We start from the raw sequence: 18,822 nt of genomic DNA on the forward strand, positions 1-18,822 counted from the left end.
TGACTGTCTGGCTTGGCTGCCACCCATCCTATCCTCCCAGGCCAGCTCCTCCCCCGCCCCCTCCCCCCAGGCCCACACTCCCTCCCTTCCTGTCTCTGCCCACGTCTGTCTCTACCTGCCCGTCGCCGGCACACCTGAGGATCCGAGGCTGCCTAACGGAGTGCGGGGATGGTTCAGGGTGTTTACCAGACAGCCAGGATAAGGTATTAAATCCTGTTGCTGTCTTCCCAGGGCCAGGTTCCTCAGATGGTTTTCCAAATTCCTAATCTCGGTGCCCACATGCCTGCCCAGCTCATGTTTGATGGGAGCTTTCCTTTCCGATTGAAGCTGAACCGAGCAGGATCTGTCGTGGGGTTGGGTCTGGGTTCCCACCGGTGCATGATGACATGGAGGTCTAGCCCCTTCCTCTCTGGTTCTTCCTTCCTCTCCTCCTTCCTTTCTTTGGGAATCTTAGTGAGTGGGGCCAGGATTCTGCCGCCAGGTGTTCTAGAGCCTTGAGTGCCCCCGTCCCCAGCCAGTGTGGTTACGAGGCCACCTGCTGTAATGTAGGGGAGGGGGCCTGAGACTAGTCTTAGTGTCAGAGGCAAAGGGGATCCCAGCTTGAAGATGATCTGAGATGGGAATGAGCAGGTGAAGTATAGCCAGCCCTTCCTCAGCCCAGTGTTCCGATTCTTCTCACTCAAAGTAAAAATGGCCACTGTGGGGTTTTGCTCATCATGCTGAATACCCTGGATTGTCCCAGGAGAGAGTCCGTAAAGCAAACCTGTTCCTCCGCAGAGGCTCTGCGTTGGTTCTGGAGATGACAGTGCGAGGGAAGAGGTGTGCTCCTGTCTGGTTCTTGGGGTGGACATCTGCCTTCCTTAAGCTGGCCTAGCCTCTGGAGTGACAGGATGGCCCAGGTGCTCCCCAGTGAACAGGGACGTGGAGGCGCCTGGTGGTGTGCACTGTTGATGTGGGGCAGAGGCAGCTTCTGGGGGTCTTCCCTTCTGTAGGACATCCGGGGCTTGTCTGCCCTTCCTGGGATGGCTGGACTGAACGGAGAGCAGGGAACTCTATCCCCATCCTCAGCCTTCTCTCCCAGAAACTAGGCTAAAAGAGGCAAATTAGCTAACTTCCCTGAACTCCCCCCCACCCCCCACCCCCAGCTAGGACCTTTCTATGAGGTGCGGAGCAGGACACTACACCAATGGAGGCAGCTTGGCCAATGGCGGCAGCCTGGATCTACCCTTCTGGGGATGCCTGGGATTGATGGCAGTGTCCTTTCTCCGAGCTGCCGTGTGACCTGGACAGACCCTGCTAGTTTCAGCTTCTCTTTCCCTGGCTACAGGCTCCTTTCTCTCTCTCTCTCCTGTGCTCCTTCTCCCCCTTCCTCCAGGCAACCAGAAGTCTCTTGGGGTTCACAACACCAGAGCTTCCCTCTCTCTCCAGGTCTCCTCACCTCCTTCCTGCTCTGGCTCCAGGTGCTGCATCTCCACCCTCTCCCTGTTGCCCTGGCAGTCAGTGCTGCCCTGGGCTTTCCACTCTCCCTTCCTGAGCTCAGTGCACTAACGGGAGCAGAGGGCTTTCTGGGACCCAGCCGACAAGGGTTGGCAGCGGCGAAGCAGGGCTGGGAACGGGGCAAGGGGCGCAAAAGTAGACTTCACACTGGCTCTTCAGCCAGGACCCTCACCATCAAGGCTTCTTCTGTGATCGTACAATCCGGGGCTCTGTAGGAGTCCTGGGTGCCAGGGTTCCTGATTTTATTTTGGGGTATTTTCTTCTAATATGTGTAGGGCAGGGCTTAAGAAGTGGAATAGAGAAAAAGAGGGCAAAGAAGATCTGGAAGATGACAGTTGGGCTGGTGAGGAGGAGGAGGAGGGAAAAGGTGAAATGAATTCATTAGAAAAACTTGTTTACTGGTTTTGCTTAGGTGCCTGCATTTTAAAAGTCTACGTTTACAATAAGTCGCTAATTAAAATACAAAATTAAGCAACAGCTATGTTTTTTTTTCCTCTTACACTTTAATTGCATGATTTTTTGTGATGTAATTTCTGGAAACACCCAGTACCTCACGGGGCTGATTGTTTGATAAACTAGAAGCACCCGAAACCAACTCAAAAAATAAATATATAAATTCAAGAGGAACTTAAGGTAGATTGGAAATGACGGCGAACTGCAGACAGCAGGGAACCAAAAATCCATAAGAATAATAATAAAGAAACCCTTCTAAGTTAGGACATTTATCCTGCCTACCCTGAAATCAGAACAATCTGTGCATCTCAGGGGAAAAAAAAAAGCTGAAATGGAAACCAGACCAAGTGGGCTAATCACTCCCTGCCTTCCACCCCCCAGTTAGCGCTATGGAAAAAAAGCGAGAAAGCTTAGAATCTTCCCTGGTTCCATTTCTAGCTGGGCTCAGTACTTGCTGGGGCTTCTTCTCTCATCACGGACCTTTCAAAGGTATTTTCTTGGTCCTCCTTGTTCTGAACCTAGATGCAGTCCCAAGAGGGGATGACCAAGGCAGTGACTGTCCCCCCTGGGAAAAACAAGCCTCCCCATGCCCCCGGAGGGCAGACAGCGTGTCCCAGGCTTGGGCTGCTGGCCCAAGAGTGGTCCACACTAAGAAAGGTGTGTGTTGTCTTTTGCAGACAGCCCTGTGGCCTGCTGCCTTCTTTAAGATGCAGACCTGGGTGATGATTGCAAAACTGCTGAGAAACCTGTCAGGAACTGACTCCGGGGTGGGGCTAGGAGGAAACTGGATCCCACTGGCAGCCTGGCTGCTGGAGAATTCTAGGCCCAGCATCGTTGGTGGGCCCCAGGCCTCCTGAGTGCTGGGCATCTGGGCAGTAGGAGGATGAGGGACAGAGGGAACTGGACCGCACTGCCTTCTTTCTCCATCCAAAAGCTAGAGACTCAGTTGGCCAGGGGCCCCAGAAGCCTCTCTCTACACTCTCCTCCTGGGGAAAAAGGATTTGCCTCTTTTTAGGGTCTTTTTAATAAATACATTTCTCCCTGATTATCTCCTGTTCATGGCTCATTGGAAAATACAAACAAGTGTGAAGAAAACAGTTTAAAAATGTGTAATGTTACATGTAAATATTTAGTGTTGTATATATATGTATATGTATGTAGTTGGTAAAAGTGTGGGTTTGGGGGACAGAGACCTGGGTTTGAACCCCAGCTTTGCAACTCAGCAGTATGACTTGGGGTAAGTTACTTAACATTGCTGAACCTCAGTTTCCTCATCTATAAGGTGTGGATAACGATTGTATGCATCTTGGAGGGTGGTGAGGACTCAGTGTGATGATCGATATAAAATATTGAGCACTGAGCCTGGCACACAGCTCACTTAAACATTAACTATTTCTGTTATTGTAGTGAATAATGATTATTCCACTGTCTTGAGATGATAGGCTTTTAAATTTTTTATTAAGAATTTTTTTTACATCGATGAAATTCTCTATCTAACCCTGTGCTGTCCAATACAGTAGCCTCTAGGCACATGTAGCTATTTAAACTTAAATTAATTAAAATTAAATAAAAAGTTCAGTTCCACAGTCACACCTGCCACATTTCAAGTGCTCAATAGCCACATGTGGCCAGTGGCTGCTGTACTGGGCAACACTGCACGTTCTACTGGACAGCATTCTAAACAATGGAGTCATCTCTGAGTTTTTTCACTTAATTTCCTGCTTTCTGTAAATGTCTGTTGATGGCTGCATAGTAGTCCATGATGTGGCTGAATCACACTTTCTGTTGGTTTGAGTCTTTGTTCCTGTGATGTTGGAGCATCCTCTGGGCTCTGATTGGGTGTTGCCCTTCCCAGCACTGGCATTGTGGCGCTCTCTGATTGGTGCCAGGCAGCAAGGGATTCTGGGAGCAGCAGGGTCTTGTCTGCTGATTGGCTGCCAGCGGTGGTGCCAGGGTAAGGGGCAGGGATCTGCTTTGCCCCCCACCCCCAGTCGGCCCTGGCAGAGCAGGAGGGGGCTGTACCCCTGCAGCCCCCAGTACATCCCCTCGGGCTGGCTCATCCACACCCTTCACCTCACAGGGCGGAGACCAGGGAGAGGAAGCACGTGCTTGAGGAAGTAAAAATGAGCAATAATGACCCACCCTCCTCTGAGCCGAGGGTCCCAGGTATACCCTGGAGCTCCCCAGGGAGCCCCCAGGGGGCAGGTGGCATTTCTTGGTGGGGAGAGAATGCCATGGTGGGGGCTGGCCTGGCTCCCCAAAGTCTGTGTGGGTTTCCAGATCCTCGTGAAGGTCTTCAGGCTTCCAGAAGGGCCCTGACTGAAGACAGTTGTGAGATTCCAGGGTGGGAGTACTGGGGTCCTAGGTCGGGGCAGCTCCAGGAAGACCTTGCAATGGCAGGTGACCGTCCTGTGACTGGGGTTGGTGGAGTGAGTGTGGGTTGCTGGAGTGATGGTAGGGTCGTGGACGGAGCCTCTTCTCCAGCTGGGCAGTCCACACCCTCCTCACATGGCGGAGGGCAGAGTTCTGGGTTGGGGAGCTGTGGGCAGGGCCGGCTGGGAAGTAATCCCTGGGGCAGTGGGCAAGACAGATAGGGAGAGCCGAAACTGGACCTGCTGATGTGGCCCTTTCTGCTCGCAGCGGATCATAAAATATGGCTCAGATTTTCATTACGGGCTCTATCGATTATCTTCTGGGACAGATGAATTATAGAGAACATTAAATTTTTTTAAAAAAGCAAGTGAGAGAGGAAATATCTGAATGAGTTTTGGTGGTCGATGGCAGAAAGGGCTGAGCCACCAAGCCTGCATGGCCTCCGTCTCCAAGCAGGGTGAGGACCGGACCGCTCCGAGCAGGCAGCCTCTGACTTCAGCCCTCGGCCTCCCGGGCCTCCCGCACCTCCCTGGGCCTGGCCTTGCAATAGGGGAGGCCTGTGCCCCCCTCACCTGTGCCCTGTCCCCTCCAGGGATCTGCCTAGGTTCTGGAAAGGCAGACAGTTGGTTGTTCACAGTGTTCTGACCCAGAAATAAGACCTTTCCCAGGCTGTAGGCCTCCGTTGCTGGGAGGTGGGCCCCCAGCTCTGCTCTTTTTCTTTCAGGGACCTCCTGATTCTCGAGGGCATTGTTGTTCTCCTGGGGTCAGGACTGAGACGGGAACTCCTGAGGAATGTGTGTACCCAGGCCTCTTGGAGCCTCAGCTTTTCTCTGCTCCTTGTTCCTCTCATCCGCAGGCACTGGCTTGGAGGATTTTCGTTTTCCTTTATAAACTTGGGAAAAACGTATCTGGGTCCCACTGCTGTGAGTCTGAGTCCAGTCTGGAAAGAGAACCTCCTGGAAGCCCATCCCTCCCTTGCTTCTCCTCCACCCCCTTTCCTCTGCGTCTCCCTGCCAAGCAGTATGGTGCATAGGTGTCAGATAGGCCTGGGTTCATGCCATCCCAAGGTGTGACCTTGGGTGGGTCACATCCCTCTCAGCATCTTAGTTCCTCAACTGTCTAGTTGAGGTAATAACCTACCTCCTTGGGTTCTTGTGATGATTATATGTATTAATGTATTAAAGTCCTCAGTCCGTAGTGCATAATAAACATGAGCTGTTATTATTTTCCTCCTCTACTGGGGCAGAGTCTGGAAACCTTTCCCCCTTCTTTTCATTTGGCCTTTGATTGATTTCGTTTGTGAAACGGTTATAGTTCGTACTACGTGCCAGGTACTTTTCTCAGCACGCTACACATAGCACATCATTTCATCCTCATAACCATATGCAGGAGGAACTATTATCATCTCCGTTTCACTGATGGGGAAACTGAGGCACAGAGAGGTTAAAGTAATTTGCCCAGGGTCACACAGCTTATAAATGGCAGCTCACACCTGGCAGTCTGGCTCCAAAGCTTGTACACTAAACCATTATGGCATACTGTCCCAGTGATCTGGTGTGGGGTGGCATGTGTGTGTGTGTGTGTGTGAGCATGTGTGTGAGCATGTGTATGCTCACGCACATTCCAACAGCCCTGCCCTCGTGGTGGTCTCCGGCTGACGGCACTTCCTGACCCTCCACACGATATGGCTCCCTCAGGTCATCAGCGACCCCAGCATTTTCTGGGGCCATGTTCTGGGTGGAGCATATCTCCCCACCCCAATGCCATCCCCTCACCCTGGCTTCACCTAGGCTGCTGTGAAAAGGTGGTGGTTTCCATGGATATCCGTCTCCCTCTGGCGACACGCCCTTTTTTGTATAACTCTGTTCCCTAGAGTTGATTGTTTTTGGCACACAGCTCTGTAAACTCATCCAACAATTAAAAAGGGGGAGGGGTGGAACAAAAAGTGGGTAGACAGTAACTGTGGGGTGAGTGACACGCAGGAGGGGCCTCTGTGCTGTGGGTCTTCTCTCTGTCCCCTGTCGGCAGCAGGACAGCACCTTAAGTGCAGAAAGGCCACATAACCAGCTGGCCAGGAGCTCCGCTTCCAGAGTTCTGAGAATTCAGAACTCCACATGTTTCCTTCCATTTGAGCTTTGTTCTTGCCCCATGTATTTCTCCTTCAGAAATCTAAAGCCCATTCTCGGAGCCAACGGAGCCATCTCCAGAGGCCACCTGAAGCCACGAGATGCCAGCTTGGACCGATTTGAATATTCGCTGCCCTTGTTTTGGTTAATTGTGTATGTGTTTGCTCTGTTTGTGTACCATCAAATACCTATTGCATTGGGCGTACCCGTCGTAGGCTGTGTGAGATCACAGATGAAAAATGCAGTGAAAAACACTTTCGTGCCACAACACATCATGTAGGATTTTTGTATTAAGATGTGGATTTTTTTATTGTTTTTTTTTTTTTTTTTCCTTTTCCATACAGCCCTGAAGTTGGGCAATGTGCACGTCTGTGTTTTTGTTTTCACTCCGGGTGGTTTATGAAATCTGCTCATTAGGGCTCTGTCCTCTCCCCACCCGGGCCTGATCTTCCTCCTCTTTCTCCTCTCAGATGTAGATCTTTCCCCACCACCTCCCAGTGTCTTCTCTCCTTTGGGGAGATGATGGGTGTCCCCCCCAACACATTCACCCAGGTGAGAATTAGGGGTTCCTGTGGCCTGCTTCTTAATCTTGCATCTCTGAGGCAGACATTTACTGCAGTAGGAAGTCCTGATGTAGGGAAGGCAGCAGAAATCTCTGTGTCGCCCACCCCACCCCAGGGTAAAGCCCCCTAGTTTGTCCCTTGTCTGGAGAGAAGACATGGAAGTTGTCCCCTCCCCACAGGACCTCCTGACTTAGAGTGGCCCTCTCCTGTCCCCATCCCTTCGGATGACAGGCAGCGATGGTCAGCTCAGTCCCTTCCCCCTCTAGGAGGCCATGCCCACAGCTGGGACCCCATTAACCAGGTAGGTTCAGGGGTTCCTCCTGCTCGCCAGGTGCACCACCACAGGCCTGGCCTTCTCCCACGTGCAGCCCAGCCAGAAGGAAGCATCTGAGCACAGCCTTTGCCTTCTCCCTGGTTGAGATCTCTGGGTGCTTTCTGGTGGCTCTGGGGGATTTGATAGAGACCTGGTTGGGGGGCAGGAGAACTGAGATTCAGGAGGGGAAATAGCATTAGGTGTGGGGTGGTGCTGAGATCAGGGGTGGGGAGTCACTTCATATCTGTGTGCCTGCCCTCCCTAATCTATCCACAGGGATCATAATCCTTCCTACTTCGTGTTGTGAAGATTCAGCGAGATCACGAGTATACTGCACTCAGCATGGTGCTTGGCGGATAGAAGGCATCTAGTTAATATCATTAGTTCTCACGTAGGTCTATTGGCGGAGGGTGAAAACCACTCAGGCGGTGTGCCCTCTACTCCCAGCATGCTCCCTGGCACATAGTAGATGCTCAGTCAATTCGTATTGGAATCGGTTGGAGGAGGATTAAGTAACCAAGTGGTCCTCTTGAACCTGAAAGTTGTTTATTCATGGTGCTAATGGAGGAGTGGGGAGAGACCAAGATGCACACTGGGGCTTAGGAGAACTAAACAGAACGGAGTGTGAAAATAGCTAATGGAGTGTTCTGTCGGAGGAGAGGGCTGAAGCTGCACCAGGCCCATCGGATTCTGACATGAAATCAGGGACCAGTTCAGTTCCACACATACTTACGATGACCACTGTGGGCCAGCTGTTGTGCTAAATGCTGGGGATGCAAAGATAATTAAGACCTGGTCTCTGCCCTTGAGGAGTTAAAAATCTAGTGGTGGAGACAGACTTGTGAGCAAATGACTTTAGTCCAGTATGGATTTAAATGCCACAATGACAGCTGCACGAGGAGCAGAGTAGAGGGCATATGGGCCTGCTTGGGGTAGATTCTGGAAGGTTACCTTGAAGAGACTTGAAAGAAGAGGGTGGTGGTAGATGAGAGCATTTCTGGAGGACTGTTAACACCTTTCACATCTCTTGTTGATCCTCCGCCACATCTGCTGGGTAGGAGGGAAGGAGGTTTCCACTTGACCGGTGAGGACAGTGGGCCCTAGGGAGATCAGACAGCTTGTCCCGGGGCCCACGGTGAGTTAGTTGCAAATCTGGGACTCAGACCCACGTCTTCTGATTGGTGGCCCAGTGTTCTTCCTGTAACTGCACATGGCTTCTCACCCCTTCACCCCGGAGCTGCTGGCCAGAGACCTCTGTCCTCTGGGCTCTGCACCTACTGACCGGGATTCCTGCTGTGGCCATTGCCCCAGGGCCTGTGCTGTGGGAGGGCTCCGTCCTGGCAGGCCCCAGGGCATGTGCCCTGGTTTGGTAAATGGGTCAGGCCACTTGGTTGGGGATAGTCCCGGAGCAAGGCCACACCCTGGAGGATGGCAGGAATGGGGAAGACTGAGGAGGAGGAGGAGGGGGAGAAGGAGTCCTGGCTACACCCTTTATTCAGTTGCTCTTGCTGCCAACGCTGAGAAGCTCCCTCTGTGCTGGGCAGGCCCCTCCCTCAGCTGCAGGAGGCCAGACAAGGGCCCCACCAGGGCCTCCAACACCCGTATCTGGAACCCTCTTCTGCACCAGGACGTAAGACCCTGGTATCATCCACGCTCACTGTTCGTGTGTGGTCAGAAGCCAGTCTTTCTAGCTCCTTGCCAGGAGTAGGGAGGTGGGAGTATTTCTCTTGACCTTTTCTCTGGGGAAACGCGCATGTCTGGAAGGGGAAGTGTCAGCCACCTGTGTCAGATGCTGGCTTACAGGTGGGGCAGGGGTCGTTCTGAAGGGACATTGGAGTAGAACACCCAGCAGAACAGTGCTCTGGGAGTGGGGAGCTGTAGGTGGTCCGAGGTACCCCTTCCTCCTCTAGCTCAGAGATGTTTATTTAGTTGGCGGGTGGGCTGCCCGGGACTTCAGGGAACTCTGGACCAAAAGGCAGGGAGTGTCAGAGCCCAGAGGAGTGAGTCTCCCAGTGGCCCTGAAGTTCCCATTAAAGTGTTTTTTCCTCTTTTTTAAAGAAAAAAATATTCCCAAACTGGAAAACAAAGGAAATCCACTTCCCCCAAATCACACGAAACTCACATTAGGGGCCTGGCGGGAATCCATGGAAACCAGGAAACCCGCTGTTAACCCTGTATGGTGCTGAAGGGTGGGGTGGGAGCTGGGCTGATCCAAGCCCTGGACCACTGTCACTGGCTCTCCCTGATGGCTTACCCCCGGGAGCTGGCCTCGGTGGCATTGTCCCAGAGCAGAGGTGGGTGGAGCTAATGCTGGAAGCCCTCACGTTGACAGCACCAACTCTCCCTCCACTCATGGCCCAACCTTGGGAGGCAGGAGAGGAGGGGTTTGTGCACCCCTGGGAGGCCCAGGGGACCCGAGGGCTGGGCCAAGTTGGAGAACCTGCCGGGCAGCTGCCCACACCATGCCACACTGTGGAGTCAAGGCTGAGCCCACTCACGCTTCGGGAACACACAGGCTCTGTGGGTGCTGCAATCTCCCAGCCAGGGGGAAGGAAAGGACCAGAATTTCAGCCACCACCCTCCCTGATGGTAGCCCCATGTGCAGGCTGAGTGTGGGTGAAGACAGAGAACCCCGTCTGGGTGCCCTGCGCCCCACTCTCACCTGCAGGAGGCTGGACCTCCAGGCCTGGGAGCTTGTGCGCGGAGATTGGGTGGTGTGTTGGTGTTTGCACGCACATAGGCTAAAATTTTCTAAAAAGGCTGAAAATATTTACAGGTTTGAAGTTGAAATGCAAACAGGAAAAGCCCTTTAAAAAGTGAGTGTAGTGGATATTCAAAACAGGAATCACCATGGAAACACCACAATATTTGCTTAAATTGACACAAAGGTTGCTGGTAGCAGGGCACCAACTTTCTTTGGCCACATTTTTTTGGCCCAACACCTATCACAGATGAATCTCAGCAGCCCCCTTGTGGGGTGTGTGCGTGCCTCCTCTTTTCTTTTTTATGGGATGAGATGGCACAGGACCAGCGTGGAGAGGGGGAAAGGAAAAGAGAAGAAACCAAACTCACTGTCCTGGGTAGCTGCTGAGACACCTGTTGATTCTGTTTTTAGAGACTCCCATAAGGCCGCTGAGGGGTCATGGGAGCAGCTGGGAGCAGGTGAGGGAAAGTCTGGAGGGAGCAGGAGGTTGGGGAGCCCAAGGGTTGGTTCAGTTGCGTGGGTCTGATCTGGTTTCCAGTGTCAGCTTGATCCCTGGTCAGACTGACCTTTCACCCCAAGTGCTGAGCCTTGGGTGTGATCACTCTGTTGTTACCTGGGGTGGCACCTGATTGGCCTGTTATTGTTTCTACCTGTTTGATTCTTTTATTAGGTACGACAACTGCATAGCAATTGGCTAATAATTGTGCAAAGGGTGCATTGGTTGTAGGGTCAGGCATGGCACACGCCACAGCACTGCCATCTGTGGATTGGTAGGCAAGGTCCAAGAATCTCTTACCTTGCTGGCTGGTTACTGTGCAAGGTGTTGGAACCATGCCCTCCAAGGTCCTTCTCTCTGGAGTAGCTCTGTGGGTCTCAGTTGTAGCCTAAGAATCTGTTTTTATTTCTCATTTTGGTAGGCAAGCAGACCTTGCTGACTGAAGGCAAAGACCCTCTCCATCCCACCTGCCCTTGCAGCCGTCAAGGCCATCAACCCCTCCCATAGAAGGAGGTTCTGCAGCTCCAGTGGTGTGCGTTGGAATGAACTTCGGACCCTGGCCTCTTGGGATGCAAAGGTAGCTGCTCCCGATTCCCAAGATGTCACCAGGAAATGTGGGTAGGGGCTGTGGTTGGCCAGTTTGGGGGTTCCTCCTTAGGGGAAGGACTGCGTAGGCCTTTCACAGTGGGTTCTGACCTGGATGGTGGTAGCTCAGACACCCTAGGTGAAAGTGAGAAAATGTGGGGTGGAGAAAAGAGCCCTGGCCTCAGAACAGGACACCTATAGACTGGCCATGGCTTTGCCGTTGACTCACTTTCTCCCCTCTGGATCTCTGTTTCCCCACCTGTAAAATAAAGAGATTGCAAAACTGACCTTTAAGAATCCTCCCAGCATTACTGTTGTATGACATTGAATGGTGCCAGCAGCATGCAGGTATTCTAGGTGAGGCCTGAGTCCTAGCAGACAGCACTCCTGGAGCTAAGCATCGGTCATTTCTGAACGGCATCTCTGGGAACGGTAGGTCGAGCCTGTCTGCGTGTCCAGAGGCTGCTGCTCTGCTCTGAGCTCATGTGTGACTTATTGGGGCTCTCTTGGTGGTCCTCCAGCCCAGGCAGGACCCTCCTGAGAGGAGAAGCTGCAGAGTGTCTTTTGATCCAGGCTCAGAAATCGCCCCTTGCCTAAGGCAGGTCACTTGTGCCTGGGATGGGTAGTCTATGGGGCTGGTACTGTCAGTTATTTACCTGCAGGTGTTAAACAAGGCAGTTCTTGGGGTGGGAAGTTGACACACAGCAAGTAACTTACCACATATTGGTCATTGTTCACTGTTCTCTTAAGATCCCAAGGGAATCAGCCCAGAGGGGTTGGGTGTTCACAAAGTTGATGGGTAAGGTCTTGGGGCAGAGGCTGAGGCTGAGGGCCTAGAGAATGGCTGGGAGAGCAGGGCAGGGCGGGGGGCCAGTCCTCCCGTGTATGCCAGATGAGAGTCAGCAGCCCGGGCTCACTCACCTGCACTCTCCCTCCCCGTGGGCACCATGGGTAGGCGTGTCCTGCCCCTCCCTCCGTGGCCAGGCTCTGCAGCTCTGGACTTTGAACTTGCAGGGAGGAAGCACTTGCAGAGATAGGTGCTTTGGTGCCCATTGGGGTTTGAGAGGTTCCCAAAGGTGCAGACTTGCTTCATTTCGGGCCGTGCCACCTCGGGGACTAGCAGAAGCCCTGAATCCAGCCCAGGGATTTGCAAATCAGATGTAAATGTGGCCTTTGGTTGCTGTGGCAGAGCAACCATGTGGCTGAGACTCCTCTTCCTGGTGTCCAGAATGGATCACACTCCAGGAATTGGTCTGTCCACACTTAAGATGTGTTGCTGTTGTCCCCTGATGGCAGTGGGGCTGTGTAGACTGTTGGTTATGCAGCCGTCTTGCTGGGTGAGTGTCTACATCCCCCTGGGCTCTTCTTGCCCTGCTCTGCTTCCTCGATGATCGTGGGTCCTGGGCAGGCAGGCCCACGCGTCTTCGAGCCTCTGGTGGTCTCCCTGGCCCCACCTACACCCTGTGCGTGAGCAGGTTGCAAAAGTGTCTGCAGAGCCCCCTTTGAGGGGGAACGTTTGCCTCTTCTGTTCTCAGTGGCAGGCTTTTTGTTTTCTTTGTTCCCTCAGCAAAACATACTCATTAGTTTTTCTCTTTCCGAAGTTTCCACTTACTGTTGACTCCCAGGGGCCATGCCAGCTGGGATTTGCACCCAGCAAAGGGAATGGGCTCCATAGGTCCTGTGGGGCACCTGCATCCTGGCATCGGCCGTCTTGGGCTTGATAATGAAGTTTGGAAACTCTGAGGGCTCTGAGTGGGAATGTCGTGGCTGAGCTCCTCCTTACTCACCTAGCCCTTTCCAGGTACTGGGTTTGGCTGCAGGCTGGGGTCTTCTGTGACAGGGATGATGGGTGGTCTCAGAGGTGTCCTGCCTCATCACACCAGAGTTGGGCGAGGGAACAAGTCCTTGGTTGGGCCTGGTTCACAGGCCCGATCCTGTCTGGCTCAGATTCTCCCCATTTCTGGCTACACTGCAAAAGATCTGGTTATATTTATTCAGCAGTTACGGAGGGCCTGGTGTCTGCCAATCCCAGAGTGGATAAGACAGCCTCGGCTCTCACAAAGTTCTGTTGGGCAAGCAGACAATAAACAAACCCACAGAAAGGAACCAGGAAACCATTAGTGCAGAGTGGACGTAGGGTGAGGTGGTGGGAAGTGACTGGACAGTCGGAGGAGGCCTTTTTGAGGAGGTGACAGTTAGCTGAGATTGAAAGATAGGAAGTGGACAGCCATCCAAAGAGCAGGCAGAAGAATATTCCAGAAAAAGAGAACAGTTAGTCTAGAGGTGCTGAGGTGAGGTGAGCTCAGTACATTTGGTGAACAAAATGAAGGTCCCAGTGGTTGGGAGGTGGATGGGGTGGGGGCCAGAGTATGTAGGGGAAGTTGGGATTTTATTTTTTAGGTGACAGGAAGCCACTGGAAAGTTTTAAGCAGGAAGGTAAAGTGATCTGATTTTTGTTTTAAAAAGACAGCTGGGGTTGCCACGGGGAGAATGGATTGGAGGGTGGCAAGGGGAGAAACCAGGAGGCCAGAGGGGAGGCTGCCGCAGCGGCTGGAGTGAGAGGCTGTGGCTGAGATGGGAGGTGGAAGTGGAGAGAAGGCAGTAGGGTCCGTGTGTTCAGAGGGCGAGTGAACAGGGCTTGCTGATGGATTGAAGGGGCAAAGACCCCTGATATGTGGCCCCGCATCTTCTCCTGTCTCTCGTGGCCCCCCCCCCCCGACAGTGCCAGGAACGACCCATGGCTTTTAGAGGCTAATGTCTGTGGATTAGTGGAGGAGCACCATCCTGGTCACTAAGAAGCTTGTTCGAGTGGGTTAGGTGCCTCTTGGTCAGCACTACATGGAGGGAAGGCCGGAGGCCTGCTCATCTCCGGCATTGTTTCCAGCAGGGACTTCTGAGCTCACTATCCTCTTGGCCCTAAGACTGCACTGAAGCCTGTTTTGTGCCTTTGCCCCACGGGTTCTGTGCTGCGTCTGAGGTTGGGCCTAGAAACTCATATAGTTCCTCTCACTGTGGCTTTAAATATGAAGTTTGTTCTCAGGGACTGAGCCTCTGTGTGCCTTCCCCCACGTGTCCCGGCACACAAAACCCCAGCTGATTAGTTTTGAGGGCTGAAAAATGGGTTTGTCTGAGACCTCCTCACTTCCATGGGGCAGCTCGTAGGCAGAGATCCTAGTAGTCTTTCCACATGGAAAGTCTTTCCACAATTCACAGTGTGAATTGCCACAGGTACCCTGTCAGATTTGACCTGGGCCTCTGTCACTTTTTCCAGAGCCTCTGACACGAGGCTCCACTCTCCTGGGTCCTGGTATCATCTGCTTGGGCCAGGACGGGGCAGCGAAGCAATCCCTGAGCTGTAACAGCGAAAGGATCCCCGAGCCCCCTGGCAGGCACTGCGCAACCCAAATAGCAAGCCAGAGGCCTGGCCGGAGCGAGCATGAAGCTGTCACAGCCGGCTGCGGGGCCCCAGTGAGTACTTGCCCGTGCTGGCAACATATTCTCAGCCATATGGGCCAACTTAGCCCTCCAGGGAAGCTCTGGAGGCCTGACCTCCAGGAGGAGTGACAGGAGGGAGCAGAAGGGCAGGCTGGCGACATCTTGCAGGGGGTGGTAGGGATGTCCCAAACGTGCAGCTGGTGCCTCTGCCTGGCTCCGAGGGGGTGTCAGCCAGTCCTCCTGGGTGTGTCCGCTGGCATCAAACCCTGGGCTGAGCCCTGGGGGTGGGGATGTCTGGGTGGGCAGGCGTGTGTGTCTCTGCATGCGTGGGAGGCTCTTCTGCGTTCTGCTTCCGTGGCCTGCACTAGATCCATGGCCTTCGCTCGTAACTGGACTGGACAGTTCTAACTCCGTCCTCCAGGGCTTTGATCTGATGTGGGGCTGGCCTCTCCAGAGCACACAGCTGGGGTGGGGGTACGGAGGGGTGGGATCAGGAACGGAGGTGCTGGCCACCCCCACTCCTCTGCCATCCCTGGGTGACACCGTGCTCAAGAGGATGAGTGGACTCCAGGGTCGCAGCCCCTTTGGGCTGGGCAGAGACGTGACAGGGAGATGGTTTGGAGTTGCTGATCCTTCTGGTTTCTAACCTGTGTGAGAATTCTGCCTAATGTTGCTGACACCCCCTGCCCTGGGCCTCCTTCCTCGGTTCTCCCTCATCCTCCTGCCTTCTTAGCAGAGTCGGGAAGCCCCTGGGTTCTACCAGGTACAGACTCAAGGGGAGAGGGATTGGGAAGGGCTGGCAGCGCCTGCACTGCCTGGAGTTACCCAGGGGCCTCTCCTCATTTGGTGACATGGTTGCTCCAAAGGGGACAACAGCCCATGGCTTTGGGAGGGTTAACATCTCGTGGGCGAGGGGAGAAGCACTTCTGCCCTGCCTCCGTCCCCGTGACCTTGGAGCCTCCACAGGGAGAACGTGCTGGCGTTGGAGAAGCAACATCAGGTTTTACACACGAGGCTGTGAATGCGTTGTCTTCTCTTGCAGATCTTCGGCTACTTCTGTTCTGTGTTCTTCCAGCTTCCTCCAATCTCTTTTATTCTAGAATCTACCTAGGTATAAATCTGGTCCAGGTGAAAGTTTTTCAGCCAGGGGGCATCACACTGAGGCATGAGGCAGCCAGTGGGGGGACCCTTGCAGCCCCACCTTCACCAGGACCCTTGAGTGGCCGCCCCCGGGGCCGCCGCACACCCTTAGCTGCTTGTTCTCTGTTAAATCAGCTCTGGGCGTGTTCTTCACCTTCGCTCACCATGGAGTTTTCTCTCTAGTTCGATTTCTTGGCCCCTCGGGAGCAGGAGCCTGTCCTGACCCTGAGCCTTCTTATGGTAGCCTTGGGTTGGGACCCCTGTGGCCAGGGCGTGTGAGAGGAGAGAACGTGTAATTAATCACTAGTTTCTCCTCCAGAAATGCTAATTGGGAAAAGCAATTAAAAGCAACTTTTTTCCCTCAGTAATCTGTGTTAAGAGCTGGTAATGAAGTTTAGGGCCGTTGTGACTCAATATTTCAGCTTCACCGACTCAAGTCAAAACAATCCAAGCCCAGGAGTTTGCCAGCAGCTGAGCTGGGCCCGGGCAGCAGCTGGGAGTCCCGGCATTCCCTCTCCTCACCGTCGTCCCGCCCCATGCTGCTTCCTGGGCAGAGAGAGCAGCAGTCCCAGCTGGTAGTGGAGGGTCTGGGTGGCACGGAGATAGGTCCCCCAAGACATCCATCAGGGAGCCCAGAACCTGGCAATACATCTTAGGGAAATGCCAGGATAGGGGATGAGTAACACCCAGTGTAGGGGCAGAGCTGGGGAAGGGTGGGATCAAATAGGGTTGGAGGGAGAAGACAGGTGCCTGGGGAGCCCACCAGGGTGTGCCAGGGCCCAGCCACATGGGGCTCAGAGCCAGAAGAGTGGTGGTCCAGGTACTGACCTCGAACCTCTGGTCATTCATTCTTCATTTTCATTCATTCATCGAGCATTACTGAGAGACACTGCAAACTGGACCTGGAACTCAGCAGTGAACAAACAAGGCCAGAATTTCTGTCCTTGTGGAATTTGAGTTTTAGTGGAGGGAGGCAAATGATAAATGACGTGAAGAAATAAAGTGTAAGTTAGATGGAGACCCGTGTCCAGGAAAAAACTAAAGCAGGTCTGGAGAATAGAATGTGGCAGGAGAGGTGGGTGGATGGTTTGTAATTTTAGGTGCGGCGTGGGGGAAGGCATCACTGAGATGGTGACATTTGGGTAAGGACAGAAGGAGGTGAGGGAGCGAGCCACACTAATTGATACCTGGGAGAAGAGCATTTCCGTGATGGGGAGCAGCACGTGTGAGCTCCCAGAGGCAAGAGCCCTTCAGGCTTGTTGGAGGACAGCAAGGAGGCATGTATGGCTGGAGTGGAGCGAGTGGGGGAGATGCTATGTGAGGTCAAGGGGGCTGGGGTGGGGGGCCCCAGGGGTCCTGCAGGTCATGTAGCCATTGTGAGAACTCAGGCTTTTACCCCGAGTAAAATAAGAGGCTTTTTGAAGAGTTCTGAGTGACATGATCTGATTAGGCACAAGCTCTTTATTAAAAAGCAAGACCCAACTGTTGCCGTCCCCTCCTCTCACGGATCCCATTTGTGGTCGAAGCTAGGTGCTTCTGTACCCACCTCCCCTCCGATGTGCTCTCTCGAGCAGGCAAGAGCAGTGCTGAGGGGTCTGTTGGAAATCGCCCTGCCCCAGCCTCTGCCGGCCCCCCCAGTCCCGCCTCAGGGAGCAGTTCAGAAACAGGATCTGGTCACTTTAAGCAGCCCCCCATGTGGCTTCCCTGCCCTGCTTTATCTGAAGTCCAAGCGCATGTTGTTCCAGGACCGATCCGCTTTAGCTAATTAATAATCTGACAGGAGCCACCCAGGGGATTAGCCGCTGAGCTGAGCTCCACCAAGCCCCGGCAAATGAGCCCTGTACTCCTTGGGGACATGGAGGTGACTTTGGGGGGTGCAGGGAGAGGAGACCCCCACAGGTGAGAGATGGCATTGAGCAGTGCTGTAGTGACCAGTGAGGGGAGAGGGCAGGCCAGGGGACAGTTATGAAAAGAGCCTCTTGAAGGGACACTGCTGTCCTGAGATGGGCAGGGATCTCCGCTCTCCCTCACAGCCCCTCACAGTCCTGCTCACCCACCAGAAACCGTCCCCACCGGCCAGGTGTTACCTGCTGAGGAGCCGGGATGAGGTTGCCAGATTTAGCGAATAAAAATATAGGAGGTCCAGTGAAATCTGAATTTCAGACGAACAACAAATACTTTTATAAGTTTGTTCCATGCAGTATTTGGGATACACTTACACTAAAAAAGTATTTGCTGTTTACCTGAAATTCAAAGTTTCCCAGTTGTCCTGCATTTTCTCGGGCAACCATGAGCAATGAAGGCCAAAGGCTGCAGGGTGCTCTCCCAAGAACAGGCTGGAGCTCCCTCTGGAAGAGGCAGCAGAGTGGGGCCCGGGCATGGTGACCTCCACAGGGAGAGGAGGATGGAGTAAAGGTCAGCCACTTGCCAGTCTCCAACCTATATGTGGGCCCAGGTGGCTGTTGGATGAGTAGAGTCCAAGTCTCCTCCACGGGGTCTATGGCCCCCTGGCTGGGGAGCAAGTCCCAGGGCCACCTCCCCCAGGTGTCTAGGAAGAGTCTGGGGCCTCTCCTGAGGGGAAGGCCTGAAGTTTCTGGGGTAATCTGGGTTAGGTGGTCATCCGCTAAAGGCATTTGCTCTGAGCCCAGGGAGAGGCCAGCAGGGATGGCCCACTGTGTAGGAGGGGGCCAGACCAGGTCAGGGACAACAGCGTGCTGTGCAGGGCTGCCGCCATGTTCCAAGGCCTCTGGGCACTGAACAGAAATATCCGTCTGCCCACCTCTTCACAGCACCCCCAAGGCTGCCGAGTAGCCTCATGCCAGCTTCTCAGGGAGGGTCTGGGCTACCTGGAATGTCATTCCAGGGGTGGGGAGGGGTAGTCTTTATTGGAAAACTTGATGGGGATCCTTACTACTCCCTCTCATGACCCCTCTCACTCCAGCTCTATTCCCAGTGGTCAGGGAGCTCAGGGCAGCCAGAGGGGCCTGCTGCCAGCTGATGGTAGTCCAGTCTCCTGCAGCCAAGGGGCCTGGTGCCAGGCAGGCACTGCCCCTGAGGCTGGAGCTCTCGCTCCCACTCCGTTCTCTAGGAGTTAACAGCATCCTGTGCCCTGGGAGGCCTCGTCCCCCCAGCCCTGG

The 18,822-nt window shown here is 53.7% G+C and overlaps 1 protein-coding gene across 1 annotated transcript in view; it reads left to right on the plus strand.

Annotated features, from left to right (window-relative positions):
• The window catches only part of CASZ1 (castor zinc finger 1), a 149,794-nt gene that overhangs the window by 21,459 nt on the left and 109,513 nt on the right, over positions 1-18,822 (plus strand). Inside the window, exon 2 of the mRNA XM_087446832.1 lies at positions 10,947-11,102. The gene's annotated coding sequence lies outside the window, so the exon portion shown is untranslated. The remainder of the gene's footprint in view (positions 1-10,946; positions 11,103-18,822) is intronic.

Source organism: Ceratotherium simum, chromosome 22, assembly GCF_057802395.1.
Source record: "Ceratotherium simum simum isolate JZ-2026a chromosome 22, ASM5780239v1, whole genome shotgun sequence".
Taxonomy (NCBI): domain Eukaryota; kingdom Metazoa; phylum Chordata; class Mammalia; order Perissodactyla; family Rhinocerotidae; genus Ceratotherium; species Ceratotherium simum.